Raw genomic sequence first — 25,255 nt, forward strand, 5'->3', positions numbered from 1 at the left:
ATGACTCTGCTTAGTTAGTTACTGGTTTATCGCCTACATGACTTTGCTTAGTTAGTTACTGGTTTTTCGCCTACATGACTCTGCTTCATTAGTTATTGGTTTATCACCTACATGACTCTGCCTATTACTAGGCTTTGTCTCATAAAAGAAGTCATATAGGCCATGTATTTATTTTTCATTTTCGTACGCAAAGATATCAGTTAATGGTGGCTTGATTGGGTGACAAAGTTTTTCCATAGATGTATTTGATAATCTCCCATAAGGATTTTCGCATTGGAATTTTTATTTCTGATGTACTTTTGATGCTGATTTTATGTGGGATCTAAAAAAATGATTATTTGTTTATCATGTACTTTAAATTGATTGATCTTGCTCGTTGATAGGCTAGAGTTGATACTAAAAAAATCACTCTATATACGGACCCTATGAGGCATCTGACAAGTACACAGTACTCATTAGGAATCCCTGGCTGTGCTGCTCATGGTCTTAAACTCAGGATGAGAGCTTGCACCGTTGTAATACACTTGAGATGTTACTAGAATCTCTATAGTAGCTTCAAACCGGTGATTTATGTTTCTGATGTCAGGCAAAAACATCGGGTTATCAGTCGAAAATTTGTTTAAAAAAATCTCAAATTTTCTAGATAACTTCATGTTCTCTTTTCACAGAGTTTAAAAACACATCAAATTGATAATTTTATGGCGTTGAATGTGTGTTTAGATAGCTAATATTCCCCGACGTTCGGCATGCTGCAAATCAAGAACGGCAGTTATAAGATTAATATCTGCTGTGTAATGCAACAAAATAGTTTTGAATTATACTTGTATTGAAAATCGGGAATTTAGATCTGAGAGTTTGAAATCGACCTTGTCTGATACTGGTGCCCCGCTGATCTTAAGTTTATATAGATCATGTGTAACTGCATGCAGTGAGCTGTATCTAGGATGCATGATGGTGTAGATTCTTTTATACCTACATACTAGTGCAGTGCCTTACCACCTACGGCATTTGTATGGAAATCCTCTCTCATACAAAACCTGTGCCGTGGAAACGGCAGGGAAAGGCTCGTGGAAATGGCAGGGAAAGGCTCGCTACATGTTAATCACAACACAGTCGAGTGAAACCATCACTGAGCCCATCCTTCCGTTCTTAGTTTTACACGTCTTTGTACTTACTAGATCCTTTAAATTGTCTTGCCTATTATCCTGAATAAGAGTGGCGTTTTTTGGTTGCGAGGAGTTTAACCTCTCCCAGGGGATTATTTACAGTGAAGTTTCCAGCCTGCCGTTCTGTAACACACAGTCTCGCACCATCACATCAATGCTCGCTTCCAGTTTCACATGCGTTTTTACAGAAATAGTACATGCTAAAAAGCATGTATTGTGATAGTGTAACACATAGCTTTATGGGAATATTCTAGAATGTTATTTCGTATATCAATTCCCAATTCTGAAATTTTCACACACAAAAATTGTATTCAATGCCTTTTTTGGAAAAATAAAATTAATAAATTCTTTTGTTATATATATTATTTTCTAATTCATAATTAATGGAAAAAAAAATGAAATGAACAAAGTGCCGATTTCACCATTTGTGACGGTCAAAACAAGGTACAACTTACACCAATTGTGAAAGCCAACCTTCTGAAATACTTTGAAAATTTGTTCAAAGTGTAAAATTTAAAAATGCATTGAATTGCAATATAAGTAATTGAAACACAAGCATCAACATTCAAAAACCAAATTTTGCAGCCTTAATACTGCAAGGAAACTGAACGCTGCTTCGAATGAATGATATGCTTCACCGATTACTACCAGGCTTCTGTAGGATCCTGCTAATTCCTAAAGTAAATACAACACCGAATTTCAGTGGATTACGTAATGTTGTGTTTGGCTGTTACCATGGTTACTGTTGTTTACCTTGATTTACGAAAAAAAAACAAATACTGCTATAGCAAGATGTTGTAATCCCATTCCTGTAGTTGTAAGTTGTCATAAGTGAAGTAGTCTAGCTATCATTCCTGCAACTAGAAGACGATGAAATGAAAAATATATATTTTTAAAAAGAACTTTTGATAATATATAAATCTTCTTAAATGAGCAGATAGTGTCAACACGTTGCTAGTTACTTAGGGCCAGTCGTTATCAGATAGAATGGGAACTACGAGCCTTTGATATCATTATGGGTAGAAGAGAGGTACTCTATTTTCCTTTACCTGTGTTTAGTTTTGTTACCAAGCCTGTGCAGTTGCCTCCATCATGTCCTGATTGTTAAATCTGATATTCAATAAGACTATCATAACTTTCAAAACGACACAAACAATTTCATGATGATAATTGTGTAAATTAAACTGCATTAGTTTCCTACTTCACCTTGAAGGTTTATAGAAATCTTTCTTATATATCAATTTGCTATTTCCTACATTTGTTGCAGTATAATAAAGATTTTCGTGCTGTCTTTTATGGGGCGACGGTGAAAGACAGGTCTATGCCATTATGTCCGATGAGCCAAGAGTAAAACAAATTGTACAGAGATCTAACCATGGCCTGTTGAGCCAAGAGTAAAAGTCCAGTGCACAGCTAACATTAACCTGTTATAAATTGCCTTATGAGTCAATCCTGAAATCTTTTGCAGACTTATAACCTGCTGTTACAGATCTCGGAGCCAGAATGGACTGCAGTTGAGCCAAACTACAATAAACATTATTTCCTGACTGACCGATTTCTTATTTTGACAGTAGCTGTTTGCCCACATTGAAGACCAGCAAATTATGTCCAGGTGCTGATCAAAGGTCAAGAAAACTTAGTAGAGGTCACAAAAACTCCCATTCTGATAATATGTTCCTAATACGTTTTGATCTAAATCTGTTGAAATCTTGTATTGTATATTTTCTTTTACCACCTGAAGCTTGACCAGTGCTTTCAAAGGTTGAAATATGTCGGGAGCATTCTGAGAGGAAACTGTAAAATTTCCATTTATTTGTCTTAATTCACTGTACTTGTGGTACCACAATTGTAAACAGTCAGATCGGAGGTTGGGGATGAGAGTTGTGTGTAAACATTTAAAGAGGAGCATGAATTGTGTTAATTAAGATGTCTGCTGCTTTTTCATAGGGTAGTTTTCTGGCTCTCTGGAACCACCAGTACTGGACATGTCCTTGCATGACTTAATTGGTGTTAATTGGTTAAACAAAAACAAAATAATTACAATCTTTGGAGGTTCGTTAGTAAAGTTGAAATTCAATTAAAAATCTTTATTTACAAAATAAAATTTTCATGGGATTTTTTTTTGTATACTCCTGCCAAGGGGGCAACTTTAAGTATGCCCCATTCCATCCCGTCATATCACTGCAGGTCCTATTCAGAGTTGATATGGAAATGAGGCTTTAATTATGTTACAGATAGTTTCTTTTCATTTTTATTTTGATAAATGGAAACTTAATGTTTGGTAAACTTAACCTCATATGTAGTCATTACAAAATTTGTAGAGGTGTTAACAATGTCAAAACATGATAACGTACAGTCTGGTGAAAAATGTAAAGGAGGTTTTTCAAATGTGAAGAAAGACGAAGTATGAAATTTTTAATGTTTTGCCTAACCGATGAAGTTTTCTGGTTTAAGAAATATGGAAGTGTTGTACTGTTAAAGATGAATAGTTCTGCAGTGATTGACAAGTTTTTTGTAGGATTGATAATATGCTGCGTTACAGTACACGGAATTGATGTTTAAAAGTGCTGTAATTTTCTGTAGTAAGTGAATTTTTCTCATCAGCTGTGCATTACGATCAGGAGAGGATGTGGCGGGATGGCTCCGAGTTCTCTGGTTATAGCTTAGGTACACATGTTGTCTATAAAGTGGAAAGGTTGGTATGTGTACAGAGCGCAGCACTCAGCATACCTTGCACATATGTTCTTGTGTGTATGTGTGTGTCCTTCTAGTTTTCACTCATGTGTGCAAAACACATTGGTAAGCCATTAAGCACCATGCCTTGTATGTGGAATTGCTGGAAAAGTCTCCGTCACTTGACATAAGACTAAATTGGATCCACATTGTCGTTGCCGAATACCTTTACTAACTACAGCGGACCATTCATAGGAGTCTGTGCATCACCAAACACCTATTTATCTCCCTTGTGGAACTCTTTTGGCGGTTGAGAAAAGAAACCATCAAAACATAAAAGACACTTACTGAGATTGTTGTCATCTACACATAGTGACGGTTATTAAAATACGTTAAAGTGTGGATCAATTTTACTTCCTGACTCCTCAAAAAAATTAACCAAGCAAAGATTTGTAATTTTGGATTTTGAATATTTGCTACTGGTATTTGAGTGGATCTTTTGTTTCCAAAATATTGTTATAAAAGGTAGGTTGTTTATACTTCAAATACCTTAATGTTTTTAGGGTCATCCCATCAATTGATTTTCAATCATTTTTGAATTGATGCGAGTGTCGTCTGCTCGAATTTGTTCTATGTATTGTAGCTGCATCAGGTCAAAATTAGATCAGCGATCATAAATATGTTTCGCTTCTCTCTTGAGCTCGGAAAACTTAGCAATGGCTGATACAATTACAGACTTAAAGGATATAATGAAGTTTTAACCATCCCGGCGGTACCTTGTCTTGTTTCATTTAGCCGTCATGTGACAAAGGAAAAATTATCCTACGGTCGTGTCCTTCCGTGTATTGTCTGAGGAGAAACATAAAGTGTTCTACTATTAACTTAAAGATCAGGTCTTAACATTTACCGAATGTCGAAGGTTTACACGAAATGCTGCGGACCGTTTTACAACGTGTCATCTACTTTGGCTCGTTTCGGTGAAAGGCTATTGGATAATTCTACTCCAGCCAGAGGGAGCTAATTGCGTTACAGGTCCGATGTTTCATTGACGAGGGGAAACATTCTACGTGATATATTGAGTTCATTATAATGGCAAAACGTAATGGCTTTTGGTTGAATTCTATTACTCTTGACGAATAGTTGATGTCCTCTTGCAATATCAAAACTGAGATTAGATTCATGAAGAGGGAAAAAAAAGTACTTCTCTGACCTTTTCATGTTGATATTTGTCAAAGATCATAGTCATAGAATCAGAACTGATATTATCAAAAATCAGGTTTTATTTTCTTGTTTTATGATTTTCTCATCGTAGTATTAGATTGCATTGTGGGTATGAAGCAAACATTAGACTATTTCAGACGTATGCTTTTATTACTACACAGCCATAATGATAATACTATTTCATATTACTACACAGGAGATGCTAAAACCCAATCTGAGGCGATTATCTAACCCATCCAGCATTTTTTTTGTCGTGTTTTAAGGTTGTTTAGTTATGTAGGAGAGAAAATTAGCACATGCAAAAAAAACTTAATGTTACACTGTAACACTGACTCTGTTAAGTCTGCAAGGCTTATTGGCTCCTGTGTTAAATAGACCTATAAAATCTGGCAAAACTCTCCAAAAAACTTCCAAAACACAACTACTGAATGATTGTAGAGACATAAAAAATGAATTCCAACTGTGCAGCCTTGTAACAATATGGACCACTTCAGATGATCTCAGTCTCGTAACAGTAAGGACTTCAGATAATATAACACGATGGACAGTTCTGGTTGTAGAGTTTACCATTTTTTTTTTTTCAAAAAAGAGCATTGAATAAACAAATATTATTGTTGATCTATCAAGGCTAAGTAGTGCTTGGATCATAGTTTGAAATTTTGTTTCGAAATCATACAAATGTTTGATTGTAAAATAAACTGATTTTTAGGATTTTCTATTCTAAGCATTTTTATTGAAATCTAACTGCCCTGAGGGTAATAAAGTCTTTCAACATTTTAGTGTATATGAAAAGCAGTAAGAATGAAGATAAATTATGTAGATAATCAATTTTCTGTCTGAAATGTTCTTTGAAATTAACTTAAGCATTATGCAGTTTACTGGGGGTGAAGAAAATTAAATGATGTGCGATCTCTTTTTAGCCTCCTTGGAGTCATAAAATACAAATATTTGATGTATAATTTTGACAGTTTTAAGTGTGAGCCTATTTAGATTATAAACATCTCCAGAAAGTGCTTAGCAGCTTCACAAAGACAGTTCTGTCTTCTGTAGATACCGACAGTGTAGTGTAAGGATAAATTTTCATTTTAACGTTGTTATCTTAATGTAAATATAAATTAACCGATTTACTCCTAATCATTTCATTGTTTGTTTTGTTTAATATCCTTTCAGTAACTGACTTATATGGTGTATGTATGGTGAAAAATTGTGTTTTGGGAGCCTGCAGTATGCTTGTATGATGGACTAATGCTCTTAACAAAAAGTGCAAATTTGCCTTCATAGTTACATAGTGAAATAGTCAAGCCTAAGGAATGTGTGTTCATCCTTTGGACAATATTAGTACTTTATTTCTGTATAAGATGAACTAGATTTCATGTACCGACATTTCTTTACCGAGATATTGCTGCAGCGGGACTTATAAAAGACAGAAATTAGATGAAATTTATTTAGAAATGAAAAGGTTGCATTAGATTATCATAATTGAATGATGCATTTGAGGCTCATTTTCAAATTTTGGTAGTTTGAATGCAATCATTTGTGGAGGAGAAATGTAATTTTGGAGTTTGTATAAAAGTATTAGTCGTTCTATAACATTATATTAGCTTTTGAAATTCTGTAAGTGCAATGTACTTGTAAGTCCCCAGAACATGTCTGTGTTTTTCTTGAATTGCAAGTCTTCTGACTACATTCACTTAGAAAACCAAAGGAATGCTCTATCAGTTATTTCTGAAATACAAAAATATTTCTAATATACAAAATTAATTTCATCAACCAAATTAACTCTATTCTAAAAGTGCAGTAGTTTAATGGGTGCAAATTAAGATTTCATTAAAGGGTAGAATAATTATTATATGAAAGGGAGACAACTGTTATAAATCCAAGGTAGATAACTCATTTAAGGGAGACAACTCTGATTAATCTAAGGTAGATAACTTATTTAAGGGAGACTACTCTTATTAATCTAACAATGAACAATCTTATACATGACGAATATCTTTTAAGTTTGCATTACCGGAAATGTGGATATTGTTCTGCAGAACAAGAACATTTTGAAGTCAACATTGGAATACACAATATGGCCTGATTTTTTTTTGATTTTTTTTTTTGTAAATTTTAATCATTAATTATCCATTATGTCAAATGGTTTGATGGAAAAATTTTAAGTTGTTCTGTGATAAGTTGTCCATATTAATGTTGAATGTTTCTGGTAGAGCCAATGTTAGAACAGAGGTTCTGGAGCCTTGACATTCTCCGAAGTAGAATTTGAAAATTCATGTGAAAACCCAAGCCCATGGTCCTTAGTACATGTACTCAGCCATGGTTTTGGTAACCTTTGACTTGTAAGTCTGTAAGAAACGGTCTAAAAGCCGCCTTATAGGTCACAGGAAGAAGAAATTATGAAACATTGATGTTGATATATTGTGTAACTTGTAATACTGTCTTCCGTAGACCGAACTGCTTTCTTTGGTAATGTAAATATTTTAGATATTTTAGATCATGGAGAAAATTTGGCTGCTAACTTTAATCAAAGTTTGAAGGGTTTCTCCACAGAAAGTTTTGGTAACTGTGTAGGTTGGAAATATATATCTCAGAAACATCATGTACACACACCAGCTGTTGAGCAAATCAATCGACTTGGTTCACCTATTTTGTTCATGATCGGGCTTTAGGTGCAATCGCTGTTCCAGAATTTTTTTTTAATCTGAATAATCCATGTAATGTTTATTAATTTATCTAATAGACTCTATTATTGGTATTTTGATTATTTTATTTATTATCCCCCGCCCAACGAAGTTGGCGGGGGATATACAAATGGGTTCCGTCCGTCCGTCCGTCCGTCCTCGTCTCCGTCCGTCTGTCCGTCCGTCCGTCCGTACGAATGGTTTCCGGAGCATAACTCTAAAACCAGTAGAGATATTTCCACGAAACTTCATACACATATTGGTATTATGGTCTAGTAGTGCCTTTTGCTAATTTTAGGTTTTCAGTTTTTGCATTTTTTCTGTAACCATGGAAATATTGCTGAAAATATCATATTTTTGTACCAGGTTCGTTTCCGGAGCATAACTCTAAAACCAGAAGAGATATTTCCACGAAACTTCATAGACACATTGGTCTTATGGTCTAGTAGTGCCTTTTGCTATTTTAAGGTTTTCACTTTTTGTACTTTTTCTGTAACCATGGAAACATTGCTGAAAATGGCAGATTTTTGTGTAAGAATCGTTTCCGGAGCACAACTCTAAAACCAGCAGAGATATTTCCATGAAACTTCATAGACACATTGTTCTTATGGTCTAGTAGTGCCTTTTGCTATTTTTAGGTTTTCATTTTTTGCACTTTTTCTGTAACCATGGAAACATTGCTGAAAATTTCATATTTTTGTACCAGGTTCATTTCCGCAGCATAACTGGAAAACCGGTTGAGATATATGCACGGAACTCCATAGGCACATTAGTCTTATGGTCTAGTAGTGCCTTTTGCTATTTTAAGGTTTTCACTTAATGTACTTTTTTCTGTAACCATGGAAACATTGCTGAAAATGGTAGATTTTTGTGTAAGAATCGTTTCCGGAGCACAACTCTAAAACTAGCAGAGATATTTCCATGAAACTTCATAGACACATTGTTCTTATGGTCTAGTAGTGCCTTTTGCTATTTTTAGGTTTTTCCTGGTTTTTTTCATACACATAAGTCTCCACAATCAAACTTACTTCAGCTTTGATATCTCCATTGGCGGGGGATCTGAATGACTATGTCCTTGTTTTTTCATCGTTTCATGGACTAGGTAAATGATGAAATTAATACTTCAGAAATATTAGATTTTGTCAAAATAATTTTTTTTTAATATTGATTTGAAAATTGTTCTTTAATGACTGATCAGCGTTTGAGCAACTGAGGGCAGATATCATAACAACAAGATGAATAATTTTATTGTTATAAACATATCCCAGATTTAACTTGAATGGTATTGGGTTGAAGTGATTTGTCACAGAGGAACTAAAGCTCTAGCATCAGTCCTATAAAAGTGCACGGTATTATTCAGAAATCTTGTTGAAGGAAACTAAAATAAAAAAAGAAATGCTGAAAAATTTAACTAATGGATAGTGAAAAACTGATTCTGCGATCCTTAAACCTCAGAACTACGACCACAACCACTAAATCACATTGACATAAAGGACGACCAAGGATTTGTCACTTTTCTTACCTGTCAGAGCAGTTCTCCATCTTGGTATGATGGTGTAGAGGCCCTGAGAGATTTTAAATTGGCCGTAATAGATTTTCAAAAGCCTTTGGAGGCCTGAGCTGGAATTAAGTGTTTGGTAGTGTAGTGTAGGACTAGAGAGAGGAAGGTAATTTAATACTGGGTACTTGTGTGATTTGGAAGGTTCTGATGCAGGTAACATGTCTCCTTCGCTGTCTTGTGTTTTCAGCCTTGTTGATATCTCGACCCTTCGGATATATTTGAAACTCAGTAGTTTTGGACCGTGACCAAATATTAAATTAAGATTTTTTTCTACACTTCAACAAGGGTTATGTTGCCTTCTCATGTTGATAATTAAACAATAACAAAAAATAAGGCAAGTCAAACGGGACATTGATGAGAAAACTTGTTTAATTCTGTAATACTGATTATGAGGGTAGGAGTTCTAGCTCTCTGATCTTGATTTGGAACTCTCTCATGTTGGAGTTAGGTTTATTTTGGCATAGAGTTTCCTTAATCTGTATGGTCTTTGCACCTGTGCATGCTTAACAAAACCCATTCTTTCATCATTATGCAAACTCATTAACAGTTACAATTATTAATTAGTTTTTGTGTGTTTATTGTTATATTATTCATTCAGCTAAGATTTTGAACTTGTAACTTCAATTCCTCTTCTCTCTCTCATTTTTGTGTGAAAAAATATATGGTTCTTGATATAATATTTTCCCGTCAAACTCTCAACAAAGGGAGATAACTCTCAGCAAATGTTTTAAGTTAATTAAAGCTGGGTAAACACCAGAGGGCATGTTGTGGAGAGAAAATGAAAGATATAAAATCATTGAAGTGAATAGCATCATGAAAAAACTTGAGGAATCCCTGCAGTGAAATCAAATTTGAAGACCGCTTGAAGCAGAAGAAATCAGAAGGAGGCAGTTTTTGTAGTGGAAAGTGCTTGGAGTTTCTGTTTGAAACCCAGCTAGCTAGCATGTGGTGATTAAACACGAATTACAGGGACAATGACCCCCTGGGATTGTGAACATCTTTGATCATAATTTAATCTAGAAATTTGAATATGTTTTGTTTTAATCCCAATCTACTACTGAAATAGAACAAATAGATGTACCCGGCTTACTATACCTTTCAGCCTATGGGTCCTAGTGGAGCAGTGCCTCCGAAAATCATGCACTCAGGCACAATTTTCTATACTTGTTTGTAGTTTCCAATTATGAAATAATGTTTTTGTCCAAAACCAACATGACTACCATTCTTAATAACTACCGAACCACTCACAAGATGTAAAATTCGTAGACTTGCCATATAAATTCTCTTCAGAAAGGCCTTCATATGTATATCTAAAAAAATGTCTTGCTGAGAATTTGATATTTTATATGGTACAGTTTTATTGTCTAGTAGGTAATCAATATAAAACATGTAAGATAAAATGCATTCAAATGTTTTAATGAGGGTTTGCATAACCATTACTTTGCACCATTAGCAGTAGAAGGCACCAATTGTAGCTCTAAAGACGACACCATTTTCTGCCTAAAGGTCATTTGAGCTACAGTGTTGCTGCTACTACGGTAACAATATTTTGACCAATGTTTTGATTGTTATCAATGTGAGGTTACCGTAGATAACATTAAATGATTCCATTGAAGAATTCTATTTGTAAATGCACAAAATTTCACTAATGACCAAGGCTATGTCTGAATTTTGCAAAATGTCCTGAGAAAAGATGCGAATAATATCCTTATATTTTTGTATCGATTCCTACTTTCTGATTTAGTGATTGTCGTTGATTTCAATAAGTAAAGCAGAGTTAATCAAGGCCCATAACTCTATAAAAAAAATATAAATAACTCGCACATTTCAAATTGTCCCTGTAAATGTTTCTGCAGTTTATGAAAAATGATGTACAACAGTAAACCAAAGCAATAAATATTTTATTTTCAGAGATCATGAGCAAGAAAGGGAGATAATCCATTTCTAAAATTAGCAAACTCGTATGAGAGACCATCTGTTTTATAGTCGATGATGTTTAATCATAGGTGTGTAGCCATGAATATATTACTTGTATTAATGTATAGAGTTACATGTGAGGGTTAACTTTTCAATCATCTCATTACCAGGTCCCCGCACCGACACGGACACAAGTTGGACTGCTCCTTCACTCATGTTCATGTAAGTTGACTTTCCGTAATCCTCATTCTGTATCTCTAAAATCCTCTACTGCATGTTCGTTTGGTAATTTCAGTTTCTGTAATCTTGTGTGTGAGATTTCACTGAACTTGAATCATTATTGCTGTATTTACAAGAGGTATTAAGAGAGCGGTTCATTTCCAATTGGCATTGTCTCGGTCACTTCGCTGATGGAGCATGCGTCATTTGGCCATTGGTAATTGCACCGAAGACACAAGTTTGATTCTTGGTCTGGACATTCCATACCAATATATATATATATGGATACTCCCAGAAGTTCTACAGAAGTTATCCACGACTGATTTGTTTTCTAGCCTTTCTTTCAGCGAATTCTCATTTTGTTTCCACAATTGACCCGTCAGTGATTGTGAACATGTGTTTGTGGCCGAGATAGCCACAACCTTATCCCCTGTCTAATTTGTCTGATTGCCTGGTGATAAGATGTGATGGGGGTTTGTGCCTAGCAGTACTTACCTCTTTATCATTGTATATTAGGTGTTAACATTCACTTTTATCAAAGACAAGTTTAAGTGAGTTGATAAACTTCCAATTCAGAGTTAGTTATAGCTAAACCCCACCTGGTTTTACTTGAGAGTTCTCTTCTTTACTTTGGACTTCTAGACATTGAATCCGAAAAAAATCTTTTGCGAAATGGAATGTATGCATTTGTCTTCCATTTGTTAATGTGTAAGTGTAAATTATTGGTTTTTAAAGTTCTTAAGGACATCAGATATCGTGAAAAAGAAATGCTTGGGACAACAAGTAAATTTAGAATTACAGCCTTACTCATTCACCCCTGAAGACACATTTAGGCTCTTCTAAATTAAAGGCCAGACCAGTCCATTATGAAATTGCAGGTGTTATTAAAGTCATATTACAGTGAAAAATACCACCACTATAAACTGTGTTCCTGTTTTCATATCTGATTGTTTTAAAATCGGCAATTAAATTAATATACTATGACGTCATTCACATGGATGGATTTTCTTGGAACTCCTGCTAGCAAGTGATCTTTTACAAAAATTAGAAATGATTTAAGATATGAAAGATTTGAGAAATTATTGATTAAGTATTTATGTACATTTTTAATTACTTTCCAAACACAACAAACTAATTATGGGTTGTGATGTTCCTTTCATTTAGACAGAGTTATTTCCATGTATGGAAGCAATTAAAAGCAAATTTAATAATTGTTATGCATTTCTTGCAAAATTGATAAGTGCAAAATTGATAAGAATCTATTTTTCTACATGGAAACTAGATAGGGTTCTATGACTCCCTTTCTTCCCTTATTAAATCAGTATATATGTATCCCTCCCCCATCCCGTCACGTCCCCACCCCCGCATCAATTCCCCAGCGTCTCATCTCTGTGTGTATCTGAAGACCTTGGGGCTAATGAGGTTAATGTGTTGACCCCTTAATTAGCTATAGTCCCATCATCTTTAGGGCTGCCTCTATTGTTTTATTTATAAATAGCTGTCATAGTTACACTAATAACCTAAGTCTGTTCTGACCGTTTTCCTGGCCCTGTGCATCATTAAGGAGTCGTGGTACAGAGTTGGAACTCTTTCAGATGATAAATGGATCACAGCCCTTGGATTATAATACATTCCTTAGGACATTATTATTGAGTGCATGTCTCTAACATTTTCTTTCCAAACATAATTTCTTCTGGAAATTCCCCCCCTTCCACATAAAAGCATACTTCAAATTTCTTCTATTGTCTTGAATATGATATATTTAATTGTTACTTTTATTTGTCAAAAAAAAAATTCTCAAAAGACACTTTACACCTTAACGATGTATAAATAAACAAAATAAATCAACATTTGAAACTTTTTATTAGCTTCAGATATTTCACATGATATGTTAGTTTTAAGGCAATATTACTGCTCTATGAATTGCCGTCACAAAGAAACAAACAATCTCGGTAGCAATATCATATCTATAATGTAGCGGAGAAAACAGCTGTGACTATCTTTAGTGATCTCTGAGGATCAGTTGAAATACAAATTTATAACGATATGTATGGCTAACTGATAAGGTAGACAGTTATTAAGAATTAATACATAAACACACATAAACACATAAGTATCAAACTTTGTGATTTCCTATGTGGCACATAATGTTTTTATGATTGAAACATTCTTAGAATTTTTTTTATTTTTTATTTTTAATTTTTTTAATTTTTTCTATGATGATTGTCTAGATCCTCAAGACCTTGATAACAAACAAGATTTTAAGCCCATCGGACAAGTTTCTTGGAAGGGACAGAGAATTGTTACGTCAAGGATCAAATTCGTAAGATAAGATTGGGTACCATTCATAATTTTTAGAAAATGTTCTCAGGTGAAAATCGTCAGCTGTTTCTAAGAATATTCTCAGCAGATATACAGATAATGTTTAAGGGGTGCGAGACATTCAGGTAAAAAATTGGGGTGTTACACGGTCATATATACCTATAGACCCTTACCATTATTGGGCGATGACAGATATGTTGGCGATGGATTACCCTTTATTACGGCTGATCCTTAGAACAAGGACTAGTAATGACACATAGACGCATAGACACAAGTTTGTCGACTGTTCCTTCAAGAGGACAGATGGTTTCACTTGACACTATTCACTACTAGCCTGGAAACTTTCCATTTCATTTACCGTTTCTTATTTTAAGCTCATGCGTTCCCTGGCACTGCATTAAGAAACACAAAACCACATACAAACTGTTATCATAACATGTTTTTGTCTTTGTTTAAAGGATGCTCGCTCCATGTGCATTAGAATGTGTTAATTACTTTTTTAGTTTTTTGGTAGCAATTTTTGTTTTTTTTTTTGCGTGTGTGTGCATCCTTTCTTCTGTAGTATGAAGCGTTGACATTATTTTCGTGGGTGTAAATATTTATGTAAGGCCCATACCACATTGTGTAACAAATGTACATTCAGACTTAGTAATCATTACAAATGATAGTGTTTAACATATCGTATTCGACCCAAAAAGCACCCAGGGCGTTTAAAAAAATGAAAAGGTTCTAGTAAGAAAAGGTTTTTGCAAATCTATACAGTTTTGTGTAGTTTTGGTCTTTATCTATTCCTGGGCAATTGAAATCGAGGCCTCAAAAAGGGGAAAGGGCGCTTATAGGGACACAGGCACTTATTGGGTCGAATACGATAGGTAGAAATTACGATCTTGAAAAGATGAATAGAAAAACAAGGAAATTTGTTTAAGGAACATGTATTCTCGTCATGATTTCCAAAGGAAACCAGTGATATTTCTATTCACAAAATTAAATCTGAAATCGTCAAAACACAAAATGAGTATGTTAAAAACTTTTCGGCCCAAAGTTTGAGTTAATTTAGATATGTTGCATAACAAAATTATTCTATCAAACTAAAATGTAATTGACAACCGAGAGTAAAAGATCTTTGTGCCTTTTACAAATTAGCACATATATTTTGTGAATTTTAACAAATATAAAACCTGCTTTAGCATCTATCTTTGTAAAGAGATCAACCATGTTCTTGAGGTCCATAAAAGTAAATTTCATCTTAGTTGGACCTCTGTATAAAAGACCATTGTTCTCCGTCCCATCTGTGATCTTTATAGACAGTTTCGACTCATTCATCCCTGTAATTTCATAATGGACTGGTCTAGCCTTTGATTTGGAAGTGTCTAAATGTAACTTCGGGGATGAATGAGTTAAATAGCATTGTATGACTGATAGAACCTTTATGAACCTGTTTGGTTCAGATTTGGGTAGCAGTGATCATTGCCAGGTCTTCATGGCTCTCTAAGCAGGCATTGTTCTGTGAAGTGATTTTTTGCGTGTTGTCGTTTTGGGAGACGAAGTGTTGAGGCGATCGTTGAGCGGGGAGTTTGATCTATGATATGGCGTTGATCTTTAGCTGCGACTGTTTTACTGTAAATACCGGTCTCAGTGGACGCGTGATTACAGGGGGAGTAACGGGGGCTTTAGACCTTTTGATTAAATGGGGATGTTTACTATAGGTGAGATGCACTTGTGTAGTTATTTTTGTTTGTGTGAATTAGAGACAGGGCCAAGAAAGGTGCAATGATGGAAATGAGGCTTTAGGGTATGCAAAACCTAGAAAAAAATAAAAAATTCTCAAAGTGGGCAAGATCATTAACGGCTTCATTAGTGCATCATGGGATAAACTTGAGAGAATAATGAACACGAAAAAGAGTCTGTCACATGGCTTAGAACTCTTGGATGCATGCAGTGCGTTTCGGTTCATCTGTATATTATGTCTTGTTTCAAATTTGTAAGAAAGAACCCTATAGCCAAAGTAAATTGTTGTTTAAAGTTTGTCGCCAAGTGAAGGTACAAATAAGAATGGGCCGTGAAGTCCTTTGGAGAAGTCTCCTCAAAGAGATTTTTGTAGGGATCCTCTATAGTGTATAAATATTTGTAATACTGCCAATGTCATGAGTACTATCCCCACCCCCTCTCCCCTCCCCCTAATGCCCCCAAGCTGGGGGAGACGTCTGTAGTTACCTGTACATCCAAGGCCTTTCTGTCTCTGGCAAAAACGGGCTGGTTTGGCATCACATACATGTTTGTAAAGCTGTCGGAATGTGTGTTGGTCGCCTTGGTTCTCGAGGTGGGCATCTAATTCTTTACACATGTCCTCAATTGCTTCGACTATATCCACTTTCTACTTTCCATCGCGGTCTATCCCGGACTAATTCTCTCCCAAATCACCAGCACAAATACTAGCGGAAACGGGATCATACTCAGACCAGGTGATCCCAATTAACACGTATTATGTGCGATTATGTCGCTCCGAACACCTCTGTCCATCCAAATTTTTGCCAGAAAACAAAATTGGCAATGGAGTTAGCTCCCCTTCCCATTGAGATTTTACATACTTGAATACACACGCCCACACACAAGCCCTAAGTGCATGCCAAATACAATATTTATATACTAAATACTGGATTACATTGGTGTCAATTTTCTCCATCACTTTAAAGCCAACCATGATGGATTCAAGTAGATTCTGAGATTCTATTGGACGTAGAATAGATGTGTGTCGGTAGACATCTGTTTTCATTTGATCTTCTGTAACTACCGTACTCTAATAGACAGATTTACTTTTCAATCTGTCTCTCTCTCCCACTCTGTTCATCTCTCACTACGACTTGTTTTGTCCCTCTCTCATTCTCTCTCTGTGTCTTACTATCTTGATTGGAGACTGATGGCTTTTCTCCAGGTACTCTGGCTTTCCTGTAACTACAGTACTCTTATAGACAGCTTTATTCTCTCAATATATATCTCTCTTCATCTGACCCTCTAACTCTTTCTCTTTTTATGACTTGTTCTGTCTCTCTCATTCTCTCTCTCTCTGTCTCACTATTTTGGCCGCAATAAAACCATGAAGTATTTCAGTTGCAGTTTGAAATAAAACCAAGTCAAATCTGTCTGTAAAAACTGCTGAAAAAAAATCTTCATATCTATAAGTAGTCTTTATAGACAGGTAAGATTATATTGAATATAGCCATTTGGGACCTCCAGAAAGTGGTCTTATAAAACAGGTGGTCTTTATACAGAGGTGGTCACTATGGCAGGTTTCACTTATTATTAACTACTGAAATTGTAAGAGACTGAAAAGTAAAACTTCTACTACATTGAAACCACAAGCAGGATTCTTGATGTTTCAACTGCATTAATACATTATACATAGAATAAAATGAACTTTGTTTAAAAAAAACCATTGTCACATTTTCATCTTTTATTACATTCTTTTTTCCATTTTGACTAGTTGATTCCTGGTTTTCTTTGTACTATTAGAAGATCCTATGAGATATGATGACCTTGAACCTTCAAAAACAAAAGAGAACTTAACATTTCTTCGTGATTTTCCCTGTAAGTAAGATAGAAGGATAGACGTTATAAGTTGTGTTTGAGACCTTGATGTTCATCAACATGTCAAGTCCCACATATACCTGCCAACATTGTGCTTATTTTAGAGATGGCCAATTGGAACCGCGTGTGGGCGATATAGATAGACTCCAGGCTTGAAGGTCAGAATTTGGTTCTTTGCTTCAAGTTATAACTTCATGAATTGAAATTGTTAAAAATTTTCTGCAATTTTTTTTTTCAGATTTACTTATGTTTTTTGTTTTTTAGAAATCTTATTGCAAAGGAAGGTATGGGACATTTTACATATTGTATAGGAAAGGTCATTTATGGAGTCTTTGCCTTATCGTAGTAGCTGACGGCTACAGCAAAAGAGGTTTTAAAGTCAGACAGCACAGACCAGTTTGTTACTCATTTTTCTAAACACACAAACCACAATGGGATAGGATCATTATTCACACACACCAGACCATGAAACAATCTTTAGTCTAAAATAGTCTTTAGTTCAGACTTAGCCAATCACAGATAGCGTTACAAAATGTTATGCCATTTTTGATTGGCAAAGCAAAAAATCTAAAGAATCTAATACTATTTTATTATCCTGGGGCCAGATATCATGGTAACTTGGCATGATATGCAAAATGGTTTTGAATTCATTGTGTAATGATTACTACAACATGGAAAAATTAGTGAAAGATTGTTTCATTCGGAATCCAGAGATTTTAGGTTCTTTGGTCGAGGACACTCAAATATCAAACCCTTGTGAGCTGGGTCAATGAAGTCTTCACACTCCACAAACATTAACATCACAAGTTAATTATTGGCAGAAATTTACCCTAATGTGTAGCCAGCCCTGAATTAGGGGACAGTTGCATATTACCATCAACATCAAAGATACCTACCTTAAGTATCTCACTTAGGAGACGGTTCTCGGCAATTCCTTACGGTCCTGTATTCCCCAAATCCTGGAGATCAAACACCTAGGACTGGATAAGTGTCAGCGTGAGAAATGCAGAGCTATTTTACAGCAAGGATCGGCCTGATTATTACCAAATTTCTCTAGAACAAACTTTGTCTTCAATAATCATGTCCATCAACTTACCTATATATAACTATTTGATGTCAACTGTCACTGATTAATATCTCATTCACCCCTGAGATTTCACAATGGACTGTTCTTGTCCTTGACTAGGAAGGGTCTAAATGTGTCTTCAGGGGTTAATGAGGCCCTTTAATTAAACCCTTTACATACAGTAAATATGGCGATATTTTTTGGATTGATCATTAAATGTTAAAATGAAGAATAAAGAAAGATATAATGCAATCCTCATTTTCCAGAATAAGTGTTCTAGTGCACCTGTTCAGGAGCTAGAATAACAATAGTCAGTGCTTTAGGATATAATACTGATTGCTTAAGTACTACCATTTTGAAATCTGTCTTTTGGAAATTTTGATTGAATTTATTTCTCTTAAAATTTTCATGTTGGTATTCAGTCTCATTGGTAGTTATGTGAGCATGATGATTTTTGACATTTTTTGGAGATACAAAACTGTTGTCCGATAGACGCAATTTCTGGACATTTTTCAAATGTTATATGTACTTAGATCTATTGTGATTGATAAGTACATTGTACATTACATTCAGGAGAAACTTCATTTACAATTAGAGATAATTACATTTAATGATCTCAGATATTGTCCACTAGAGGCCATGATCACCTTTAGTCCATTGACCATGGTGACATTATCACAAGGTGCATGCATTTTGATATTTAAAGAATTATCAAGTGAAATCTATGAAACCTTTTTCAGGTTCGTGAATATCAATCCATTCTTTTAAAATAGTTTTTTTCGCCACCATATAGACACATCAAATTTTACTACCAAATGAACTTCACTCAATATGCTTTTGACCATTAAATACAAAAGGTCATTTCACATGTCTATTGGCTTAAAGACCTTTACATTTTCTACATTTGATCTTTGAAATTGATAGAAGAAACTAAGAAAGGATATAAGATTAACTGCTGAAGATCAAGTCTCCTTCAAAATGTCAGCAAAATTGTTGGTAGTTAAAATTTATCGTTTTCTCAAAAGCTTTCAAAATTCATAAAACGGATATTACACAAATCCACGCAAATGAAGAGCGGATTTTCACAGCAAACTAGCAAAAGAGCAAAACAGCAGTACATGTTAATGGCAACAATAAACGAAATTGCAATAAAGATAAGAATTTGAATTTGATCAGCAGGAATGTCACCATGGTTATCACAGAGATAAAAAGGTGAATGGTTATAAAGTCATCGATGTTAGTAGAAGTGGGACATGTTTAATTGTTAGGCCCAGAGGTATCAAATGTACGCACTCACACCGCTTCTCAGGATGTTGAGCATCAACGTTTAAAAAAGAAATAACATGATACCTGTTACGATGTTCCGGGAATTCAACCGAGCTCATTTTAATTACTTTACTGCATATGAAATCACTTGAGAGAAAAAAACTGTCCATGTTAAATGTATCAAAAACATATGGTCTCCCCTGCAATCCTTTCAGCATAAGCTCGCAGTACAAAATTCTCAACTGGGTAATGAATTGTTATTTTAAGATTTTATGCTCATGATGGCAATTGTTTTTGCTATTTGCTTTGCACTACGATAATATATGTTTATAAATTGGTAAGTTGAAAAAAACTAGTTTTATCAGAAATGGAATCTTCTGTTATGTAGCAGTGTTGATGATGGTGCGACAGTGTTTATAAAAAATATTACAAACAATCTAACAATGCTTTAAATGATGTCTTCCAAAGGGCAGACAACTCTTGTATGTACTGATACTATCTTACCAGCAGGATTCCCATATTGAAATTAAATTGGCAAGCTTTTTCTACCTCTGTTAATGTAATGACATTATGGCTTCAAACTCAGTCAGGCAAACCGATAAGAATTAGAATGATCACATTCTAGCAATGGAGAAAAATTAATCCTCGCTCATCTGATCACGAGTTACCTATTGTTTTCAGGGATTGTTTTCCCGAGTTGGGGCCATGGTGGACACGTTGTTTAGATGTCCAGAAATATTACCATAAGCATTCCATCTGTGGGTCCCGAGTTTGAATCCCATGGTTGGGGAGGGGGCTATGGTCAAGTACTGACTGCTGTTAGTTGGTTTTTCTGACGGTACTTGAGTAAAATATATATATGAATATTATTCCATCTTTGCTTATTAAACATTATGACATTATCCTTTTGCGAGCAAAATTCATGCCATTTTCATGCATGCCTCAAACACATGACGTCACAATCAATACCTATCCACAAGTGAAGATAACTCTGTAATATATAAATACAGAATAACTTCATGGCCGTAAAACATCGGGGTATTTATATGTGGCGATGGAGTGTGACGATTCCTGGCTGATGACTGTATCCTAATTATCTGCCTTGGTAACATATTAAGAATAATCTCACTTAAAGGTTTCCTTGACAATCCTAACTTTAGAGGCTGATGTTCTGCCAATACCTTCAAGGTCTAGTTGTTTGATTTAAGATTAGCTAGTTTGGAGAAGTAGTTTTATAGGCTGTAGATTTGACTAAGCTTGACATTCTCTCTACTTTATGGTGACAAACCAACAAATCTAATCTGGCAGATCGGAAAAAGTTTGGGGATTTAAGGATAGATTGTCGGGACAATCTTGACAGTATCATCATGTTGCTTTCTCACCATCCCCAATACACTGCCATACTTAAGGTATAGTCCTAGAAAGTCCCATGTAATTTAATTGTCAATAAATGTATTCTGTGGATTTTACCCAAGTCTCCCATATAACAAAATATATGGGCATCGTTAGGAAATCGCTATTCCTTAGTGTACATTTTTATTTTTGGAGGTTTTTTTTGTGGCATTATAAACAAATTACAGTTTTTGATATTTTTTATTTTTCATCATTTTTTGTTAATATTTTATATCTTTTTGAAATTGCTTTTTCATAACCTATTATTTAGTTGTTTTTGTGTAGATTTTATGTTCAAAAGAGTATCCCAGATGACATATCAATAATTATTTTATTTTCACAAATTTCAAAAATTAAATGAATAAACAAAAAACAAAAAAGGAAAATATCCATAACCTTTTAAAAGTAATAATATCTTTCTTTCATTTATTTATGGAGTAAATATTCTTAAGATTATAACATACAAGTTGCAGACTCATAGACAATTAGAGAAGTTTTTTATGGCCCAGCTGTTGAGAAATTTAAATGTTACAGTGATCTAGATGTTGAATGAAAGTCGGTGGTATGAAGCCCAGTTAGGTTTTGCGACTGATCCTGGCCAGTCATCCTTTATCGAGTAAGTCTGTTGACGGATCAGGATATTGGCGCAAGGTGAGGATGATGGGAAATCGGAAAACCTGTCACTTGGTGTCGAGATTCATTACCAGTGGGCCCTGTGCCGTTTTAGAGTTGTGAGTCGGTCCTGTTTCTTCAATCAACCTTTGGCTTCTGGCTTTAGCTCTAAGCTTGTGTTATTATGATTCCATTGTCAGATTCCAAAGTACAAAAAAAGAAAAATAAGGTGAAAAAATTAAGTTAGATATGAGCTTGAGAAATATGCACTCATTGACTTCAAAATGTGAAAAATAGATAGCAGGAAAAGATTTTCAGTTTTTTACAAATATCTGTGTGGATTTACTTCATATGAGAGATAATTAATGACTTACTATGATATCATATGATATATCAAATGACATAATATGAAATCATAAGATAATAACAAATGACTAAATATGAAATTATAAGATACAACAAATGACTTAAAATGAGATCCTGTTGCCATCTTATTTATTTTGGTAAAAGTTTCAACAAATAAATTTTTAAATATAACACCTTTCGTTTATCAAATTACTTAAATGCAATCAATATTATGACAACATGAGACATTATAAAAGTTTATAAATAATGAGCAGATAGCTATAGGATTGTTTTTCCTGCACAGAGCAAGACATTTGGAGAAATAAAAATCTGGCAAATATCCTCCGTATACATTACTCAATTACACGCTAGTTATATCTGATGGGCAAGTACTCAGTGTTAAGTGTATATTTCTGTATGTTTTAAATCTTACAGAGAACTTCGGGTTTATACAGGGAAGGAAATCAAGATCTGCAAGTAAAATCTTCCGAATTTAATTATTCGTATGATGAGTTGACAAATGTATATTAATTTCAGAGATATGGTATACTGGGTAGTTCCTCTGCTTCTTGTAGTCTGGTATTAGATCTAGTCGTCCTAACGAATACAGCGATGACGTCACCCCAGTCAACAATTTGGGAAGCAGACGGCAGTTGACGTGCTTTATTATATGTAATCCTCTTTAGCAGGTGTACATACATATTGAACCAAATAGGACGGGAGCGTTCAGACACAAGATCTTCTATTTAATGGCTCAAACGATTGGAAACGAACAAACACTATTATTCTGATAGCTATGTCACAGAGAGGCTATGATGCAAAAAATGTTGCAGTGTTGATCAGGAAAGAAAAATACGTTCTTATATCACTAAAGTCCAAATTTGTTTTAATGTTATGTTTAGGTATTTTATGCCAGAGCTTATTTTATGGTTTTAAATTTTGTGGTTTGGAATTTTCAAATAATTTTGATGGAACAATAATTACAAAAATGTATAGAAAATTTGTGATATTAATATTCCATATAACCACAAAAACAAGGAAAGTATCTGGGAACAAACATTTTCTACGCGGTGGCCGAGTGGTTAAGATGTTGCGACATATTACCACAAGCCCTCCATCTCCGGGTAGCAAGTTTGAATCCCATATGGGACAGTTGCCATGCACTGGCCATAGGTCGGGTTTTTTTTCTCTGGGTACTCCGACTTTCCACCACCACCTATAACCTAGCACATCCTTAAACGACAATAGCTGTTGACAGGAAGTTACAACAACCAAACCAAACGTACGTTGTAGTTTGACATTTTGTAAAGAAACGTATTATATTGTATACCAAGGCCTGCCGTAAACAGCAATATCCTTGATTTTACTCTCCACCAGGTACTTCGGTGTACATCTATAGGTAGGCTAACCCGATCAACAGAAATTGCAGGAGAACATCTCCAGCTGACTTCACCAATGATGAGCGCCATTTTACGATCACGGTAGAAAGGGTTTTATGGGCAGAACCAGCAGCATTTTATCACAGGTAATATGTGACAAGTGATCTCTGCAGACTTCTCAACACAGAAAAGATATAGGGCAGAACCATAATAGGGAAGGACATGAGGTCGTATCTTCTACGACCTTATTAGGTGTAAGACGTACCCCGGTGTCACCAATCTCCCATCAACATTGTCTCCGTCACACCTGACAACCTGGTTCGTTTGTCCTTGAGGGTGGTCTTTTGGAGACGACGGTCATGTGAGAGGAGCAAAATCCTCATAAATATAGCAATATTGAAAACATTCTTCTGAAAATGTTGGTAGTCTATTTATATTATTACGGAAAAGGCAGCATTTTTTGTGAAATGTTTTAAGTCTACATACACATGTGCAGAAATAGCACTACTTTGTAGTGGCAGTGTTGAAAATGTCACAAAATTAGCATCACACTTTTGAAAATTCTGAAAAAAAATTCAAAGTTTTGTTTAGAAAATTGTAAGCAGTTATTGAAAATGTAAAATTTGAAATGAATAAAGAAAAAAATATGTTTTGTTCAAAAACAGGCTCAATGATGCCTTGGGTACTTAAATCATGTTTCTTCTACTGTATAAAACATTATGTGTCAAAGAAAGCTGGCATCTTTGAACATCACATATCTACAAAAATTTATTTATCGTCCGTTACCTTCGTTAACACGATGTAGAATTAGCGTATTGTAATATCTCAACTTAAAAGTCTATTGACAATTTTACATACATTTGTTACTTTTATTTGCTTTAATTCTATTGATTGTATCTTTGAATTATATAGAAATTGAAGTCGGGTAAATATTTCTTGCATAAGTATTTTGTCCTAATTTTTTTTTTTTTCAGAGGCATTTTTCAGAAATTTTATCAAGAAGGAAGTTTTGAATTCCCTTGTATGTATCATGTTCTACTGCAGAGACAAAGACTTAGTATTATATTCATTTAATATAAAAATACTAAAAATCAAATAAGAAAAAAAAAATCTCGAGAGATGCTTCACGGCGTATATAATAATGGGCTTGGTTATAAAGAAATTGATATCAGGGAATTTTACCCTAGTGTAGTGAATAGAGATAGGATTGAACCGTAGTATTTATCCATGGAAACCATGACTATGCCATCTTACAACCATTTTGACTCATTCTCCCTAAAGACAGATTTGAACTCTTCTATAATCAAAGAATGGAACAGTTCATTATGAAATTTCAGGGGTGAATGAGAGAACTTATGGATGTTTTCATAACAACATGAAGATTTAAGTTCTCGATTATGACATTCTACGCGGTGATGAGATCCACCGAGGGAGCTTACAGACTGTTGCGGGAGATTTTTTTGGAAAATGTTTGTTAGTGTAAGGAATCGATGAGCAGCTCGTATTCCTTGGTGATAATCTGTTCTTACAAACAATATGGAGGCAGCTTTACTTGAGATTACTGTCGTCAGATCTGTTGATATTACAGTGTGTTATTTTTTCTTTGATAAGAAAGCTTCAAGTGATTTCGGGAAATTCGACCTGAAACGAAGTTTTAGGCACGAACACATATCATTGAAATTTACCACAATATTGTTCCTGCATATATTTTTTGCCTTAGATAAGGTCAACTAGCTTTATTTAGGAGAGAAAATGTAGTTTCAAAGTAAAAGCATGTTAATAAAAGGGCAATGATATATTAATTAAGCTGCAACTTTTTTACCTGGAAAATCGGGAATGGGGTTTGTAAT

The 25,255-nt window shown here is 34.7% G+C and overlaps 1 protein-coding gene across 1 annotated transcript in view; it reads left to right on the forward strand.

The window, feature by feature from the left end:
• Positions 1-25,255, forward strand: part of LOC138321833 (poly(rC)-binding protein 3-like) — a 223,302-nt gene that overhangs the window by 136,805 nt on the left and 61,242 nt on the right. The window contains exon 6 of the mRNA XM_069265822.1: positions 11,390-11,441. The gene's annotated coding sequence lies outside the window, so the exon portion shown is untranslated. The remainder of the gene's footprint in view (positions 1-11,389; positions 11,442-25,255) is intronic.

Source organism: Argopecten irradians, chromosome 4 (assembly GCF_041381155.1).
Source record: "Argopecten irradians isolate NY chromosome 4, Ai_NY, whole genome shotgun sequence".
Classification (NCBI taxonomy): Eukaryota; Metazoa; Mollusca; class Bivalvia; order Pectinida; family Pectinidae; genus Argopecten; species Argopecten irradians.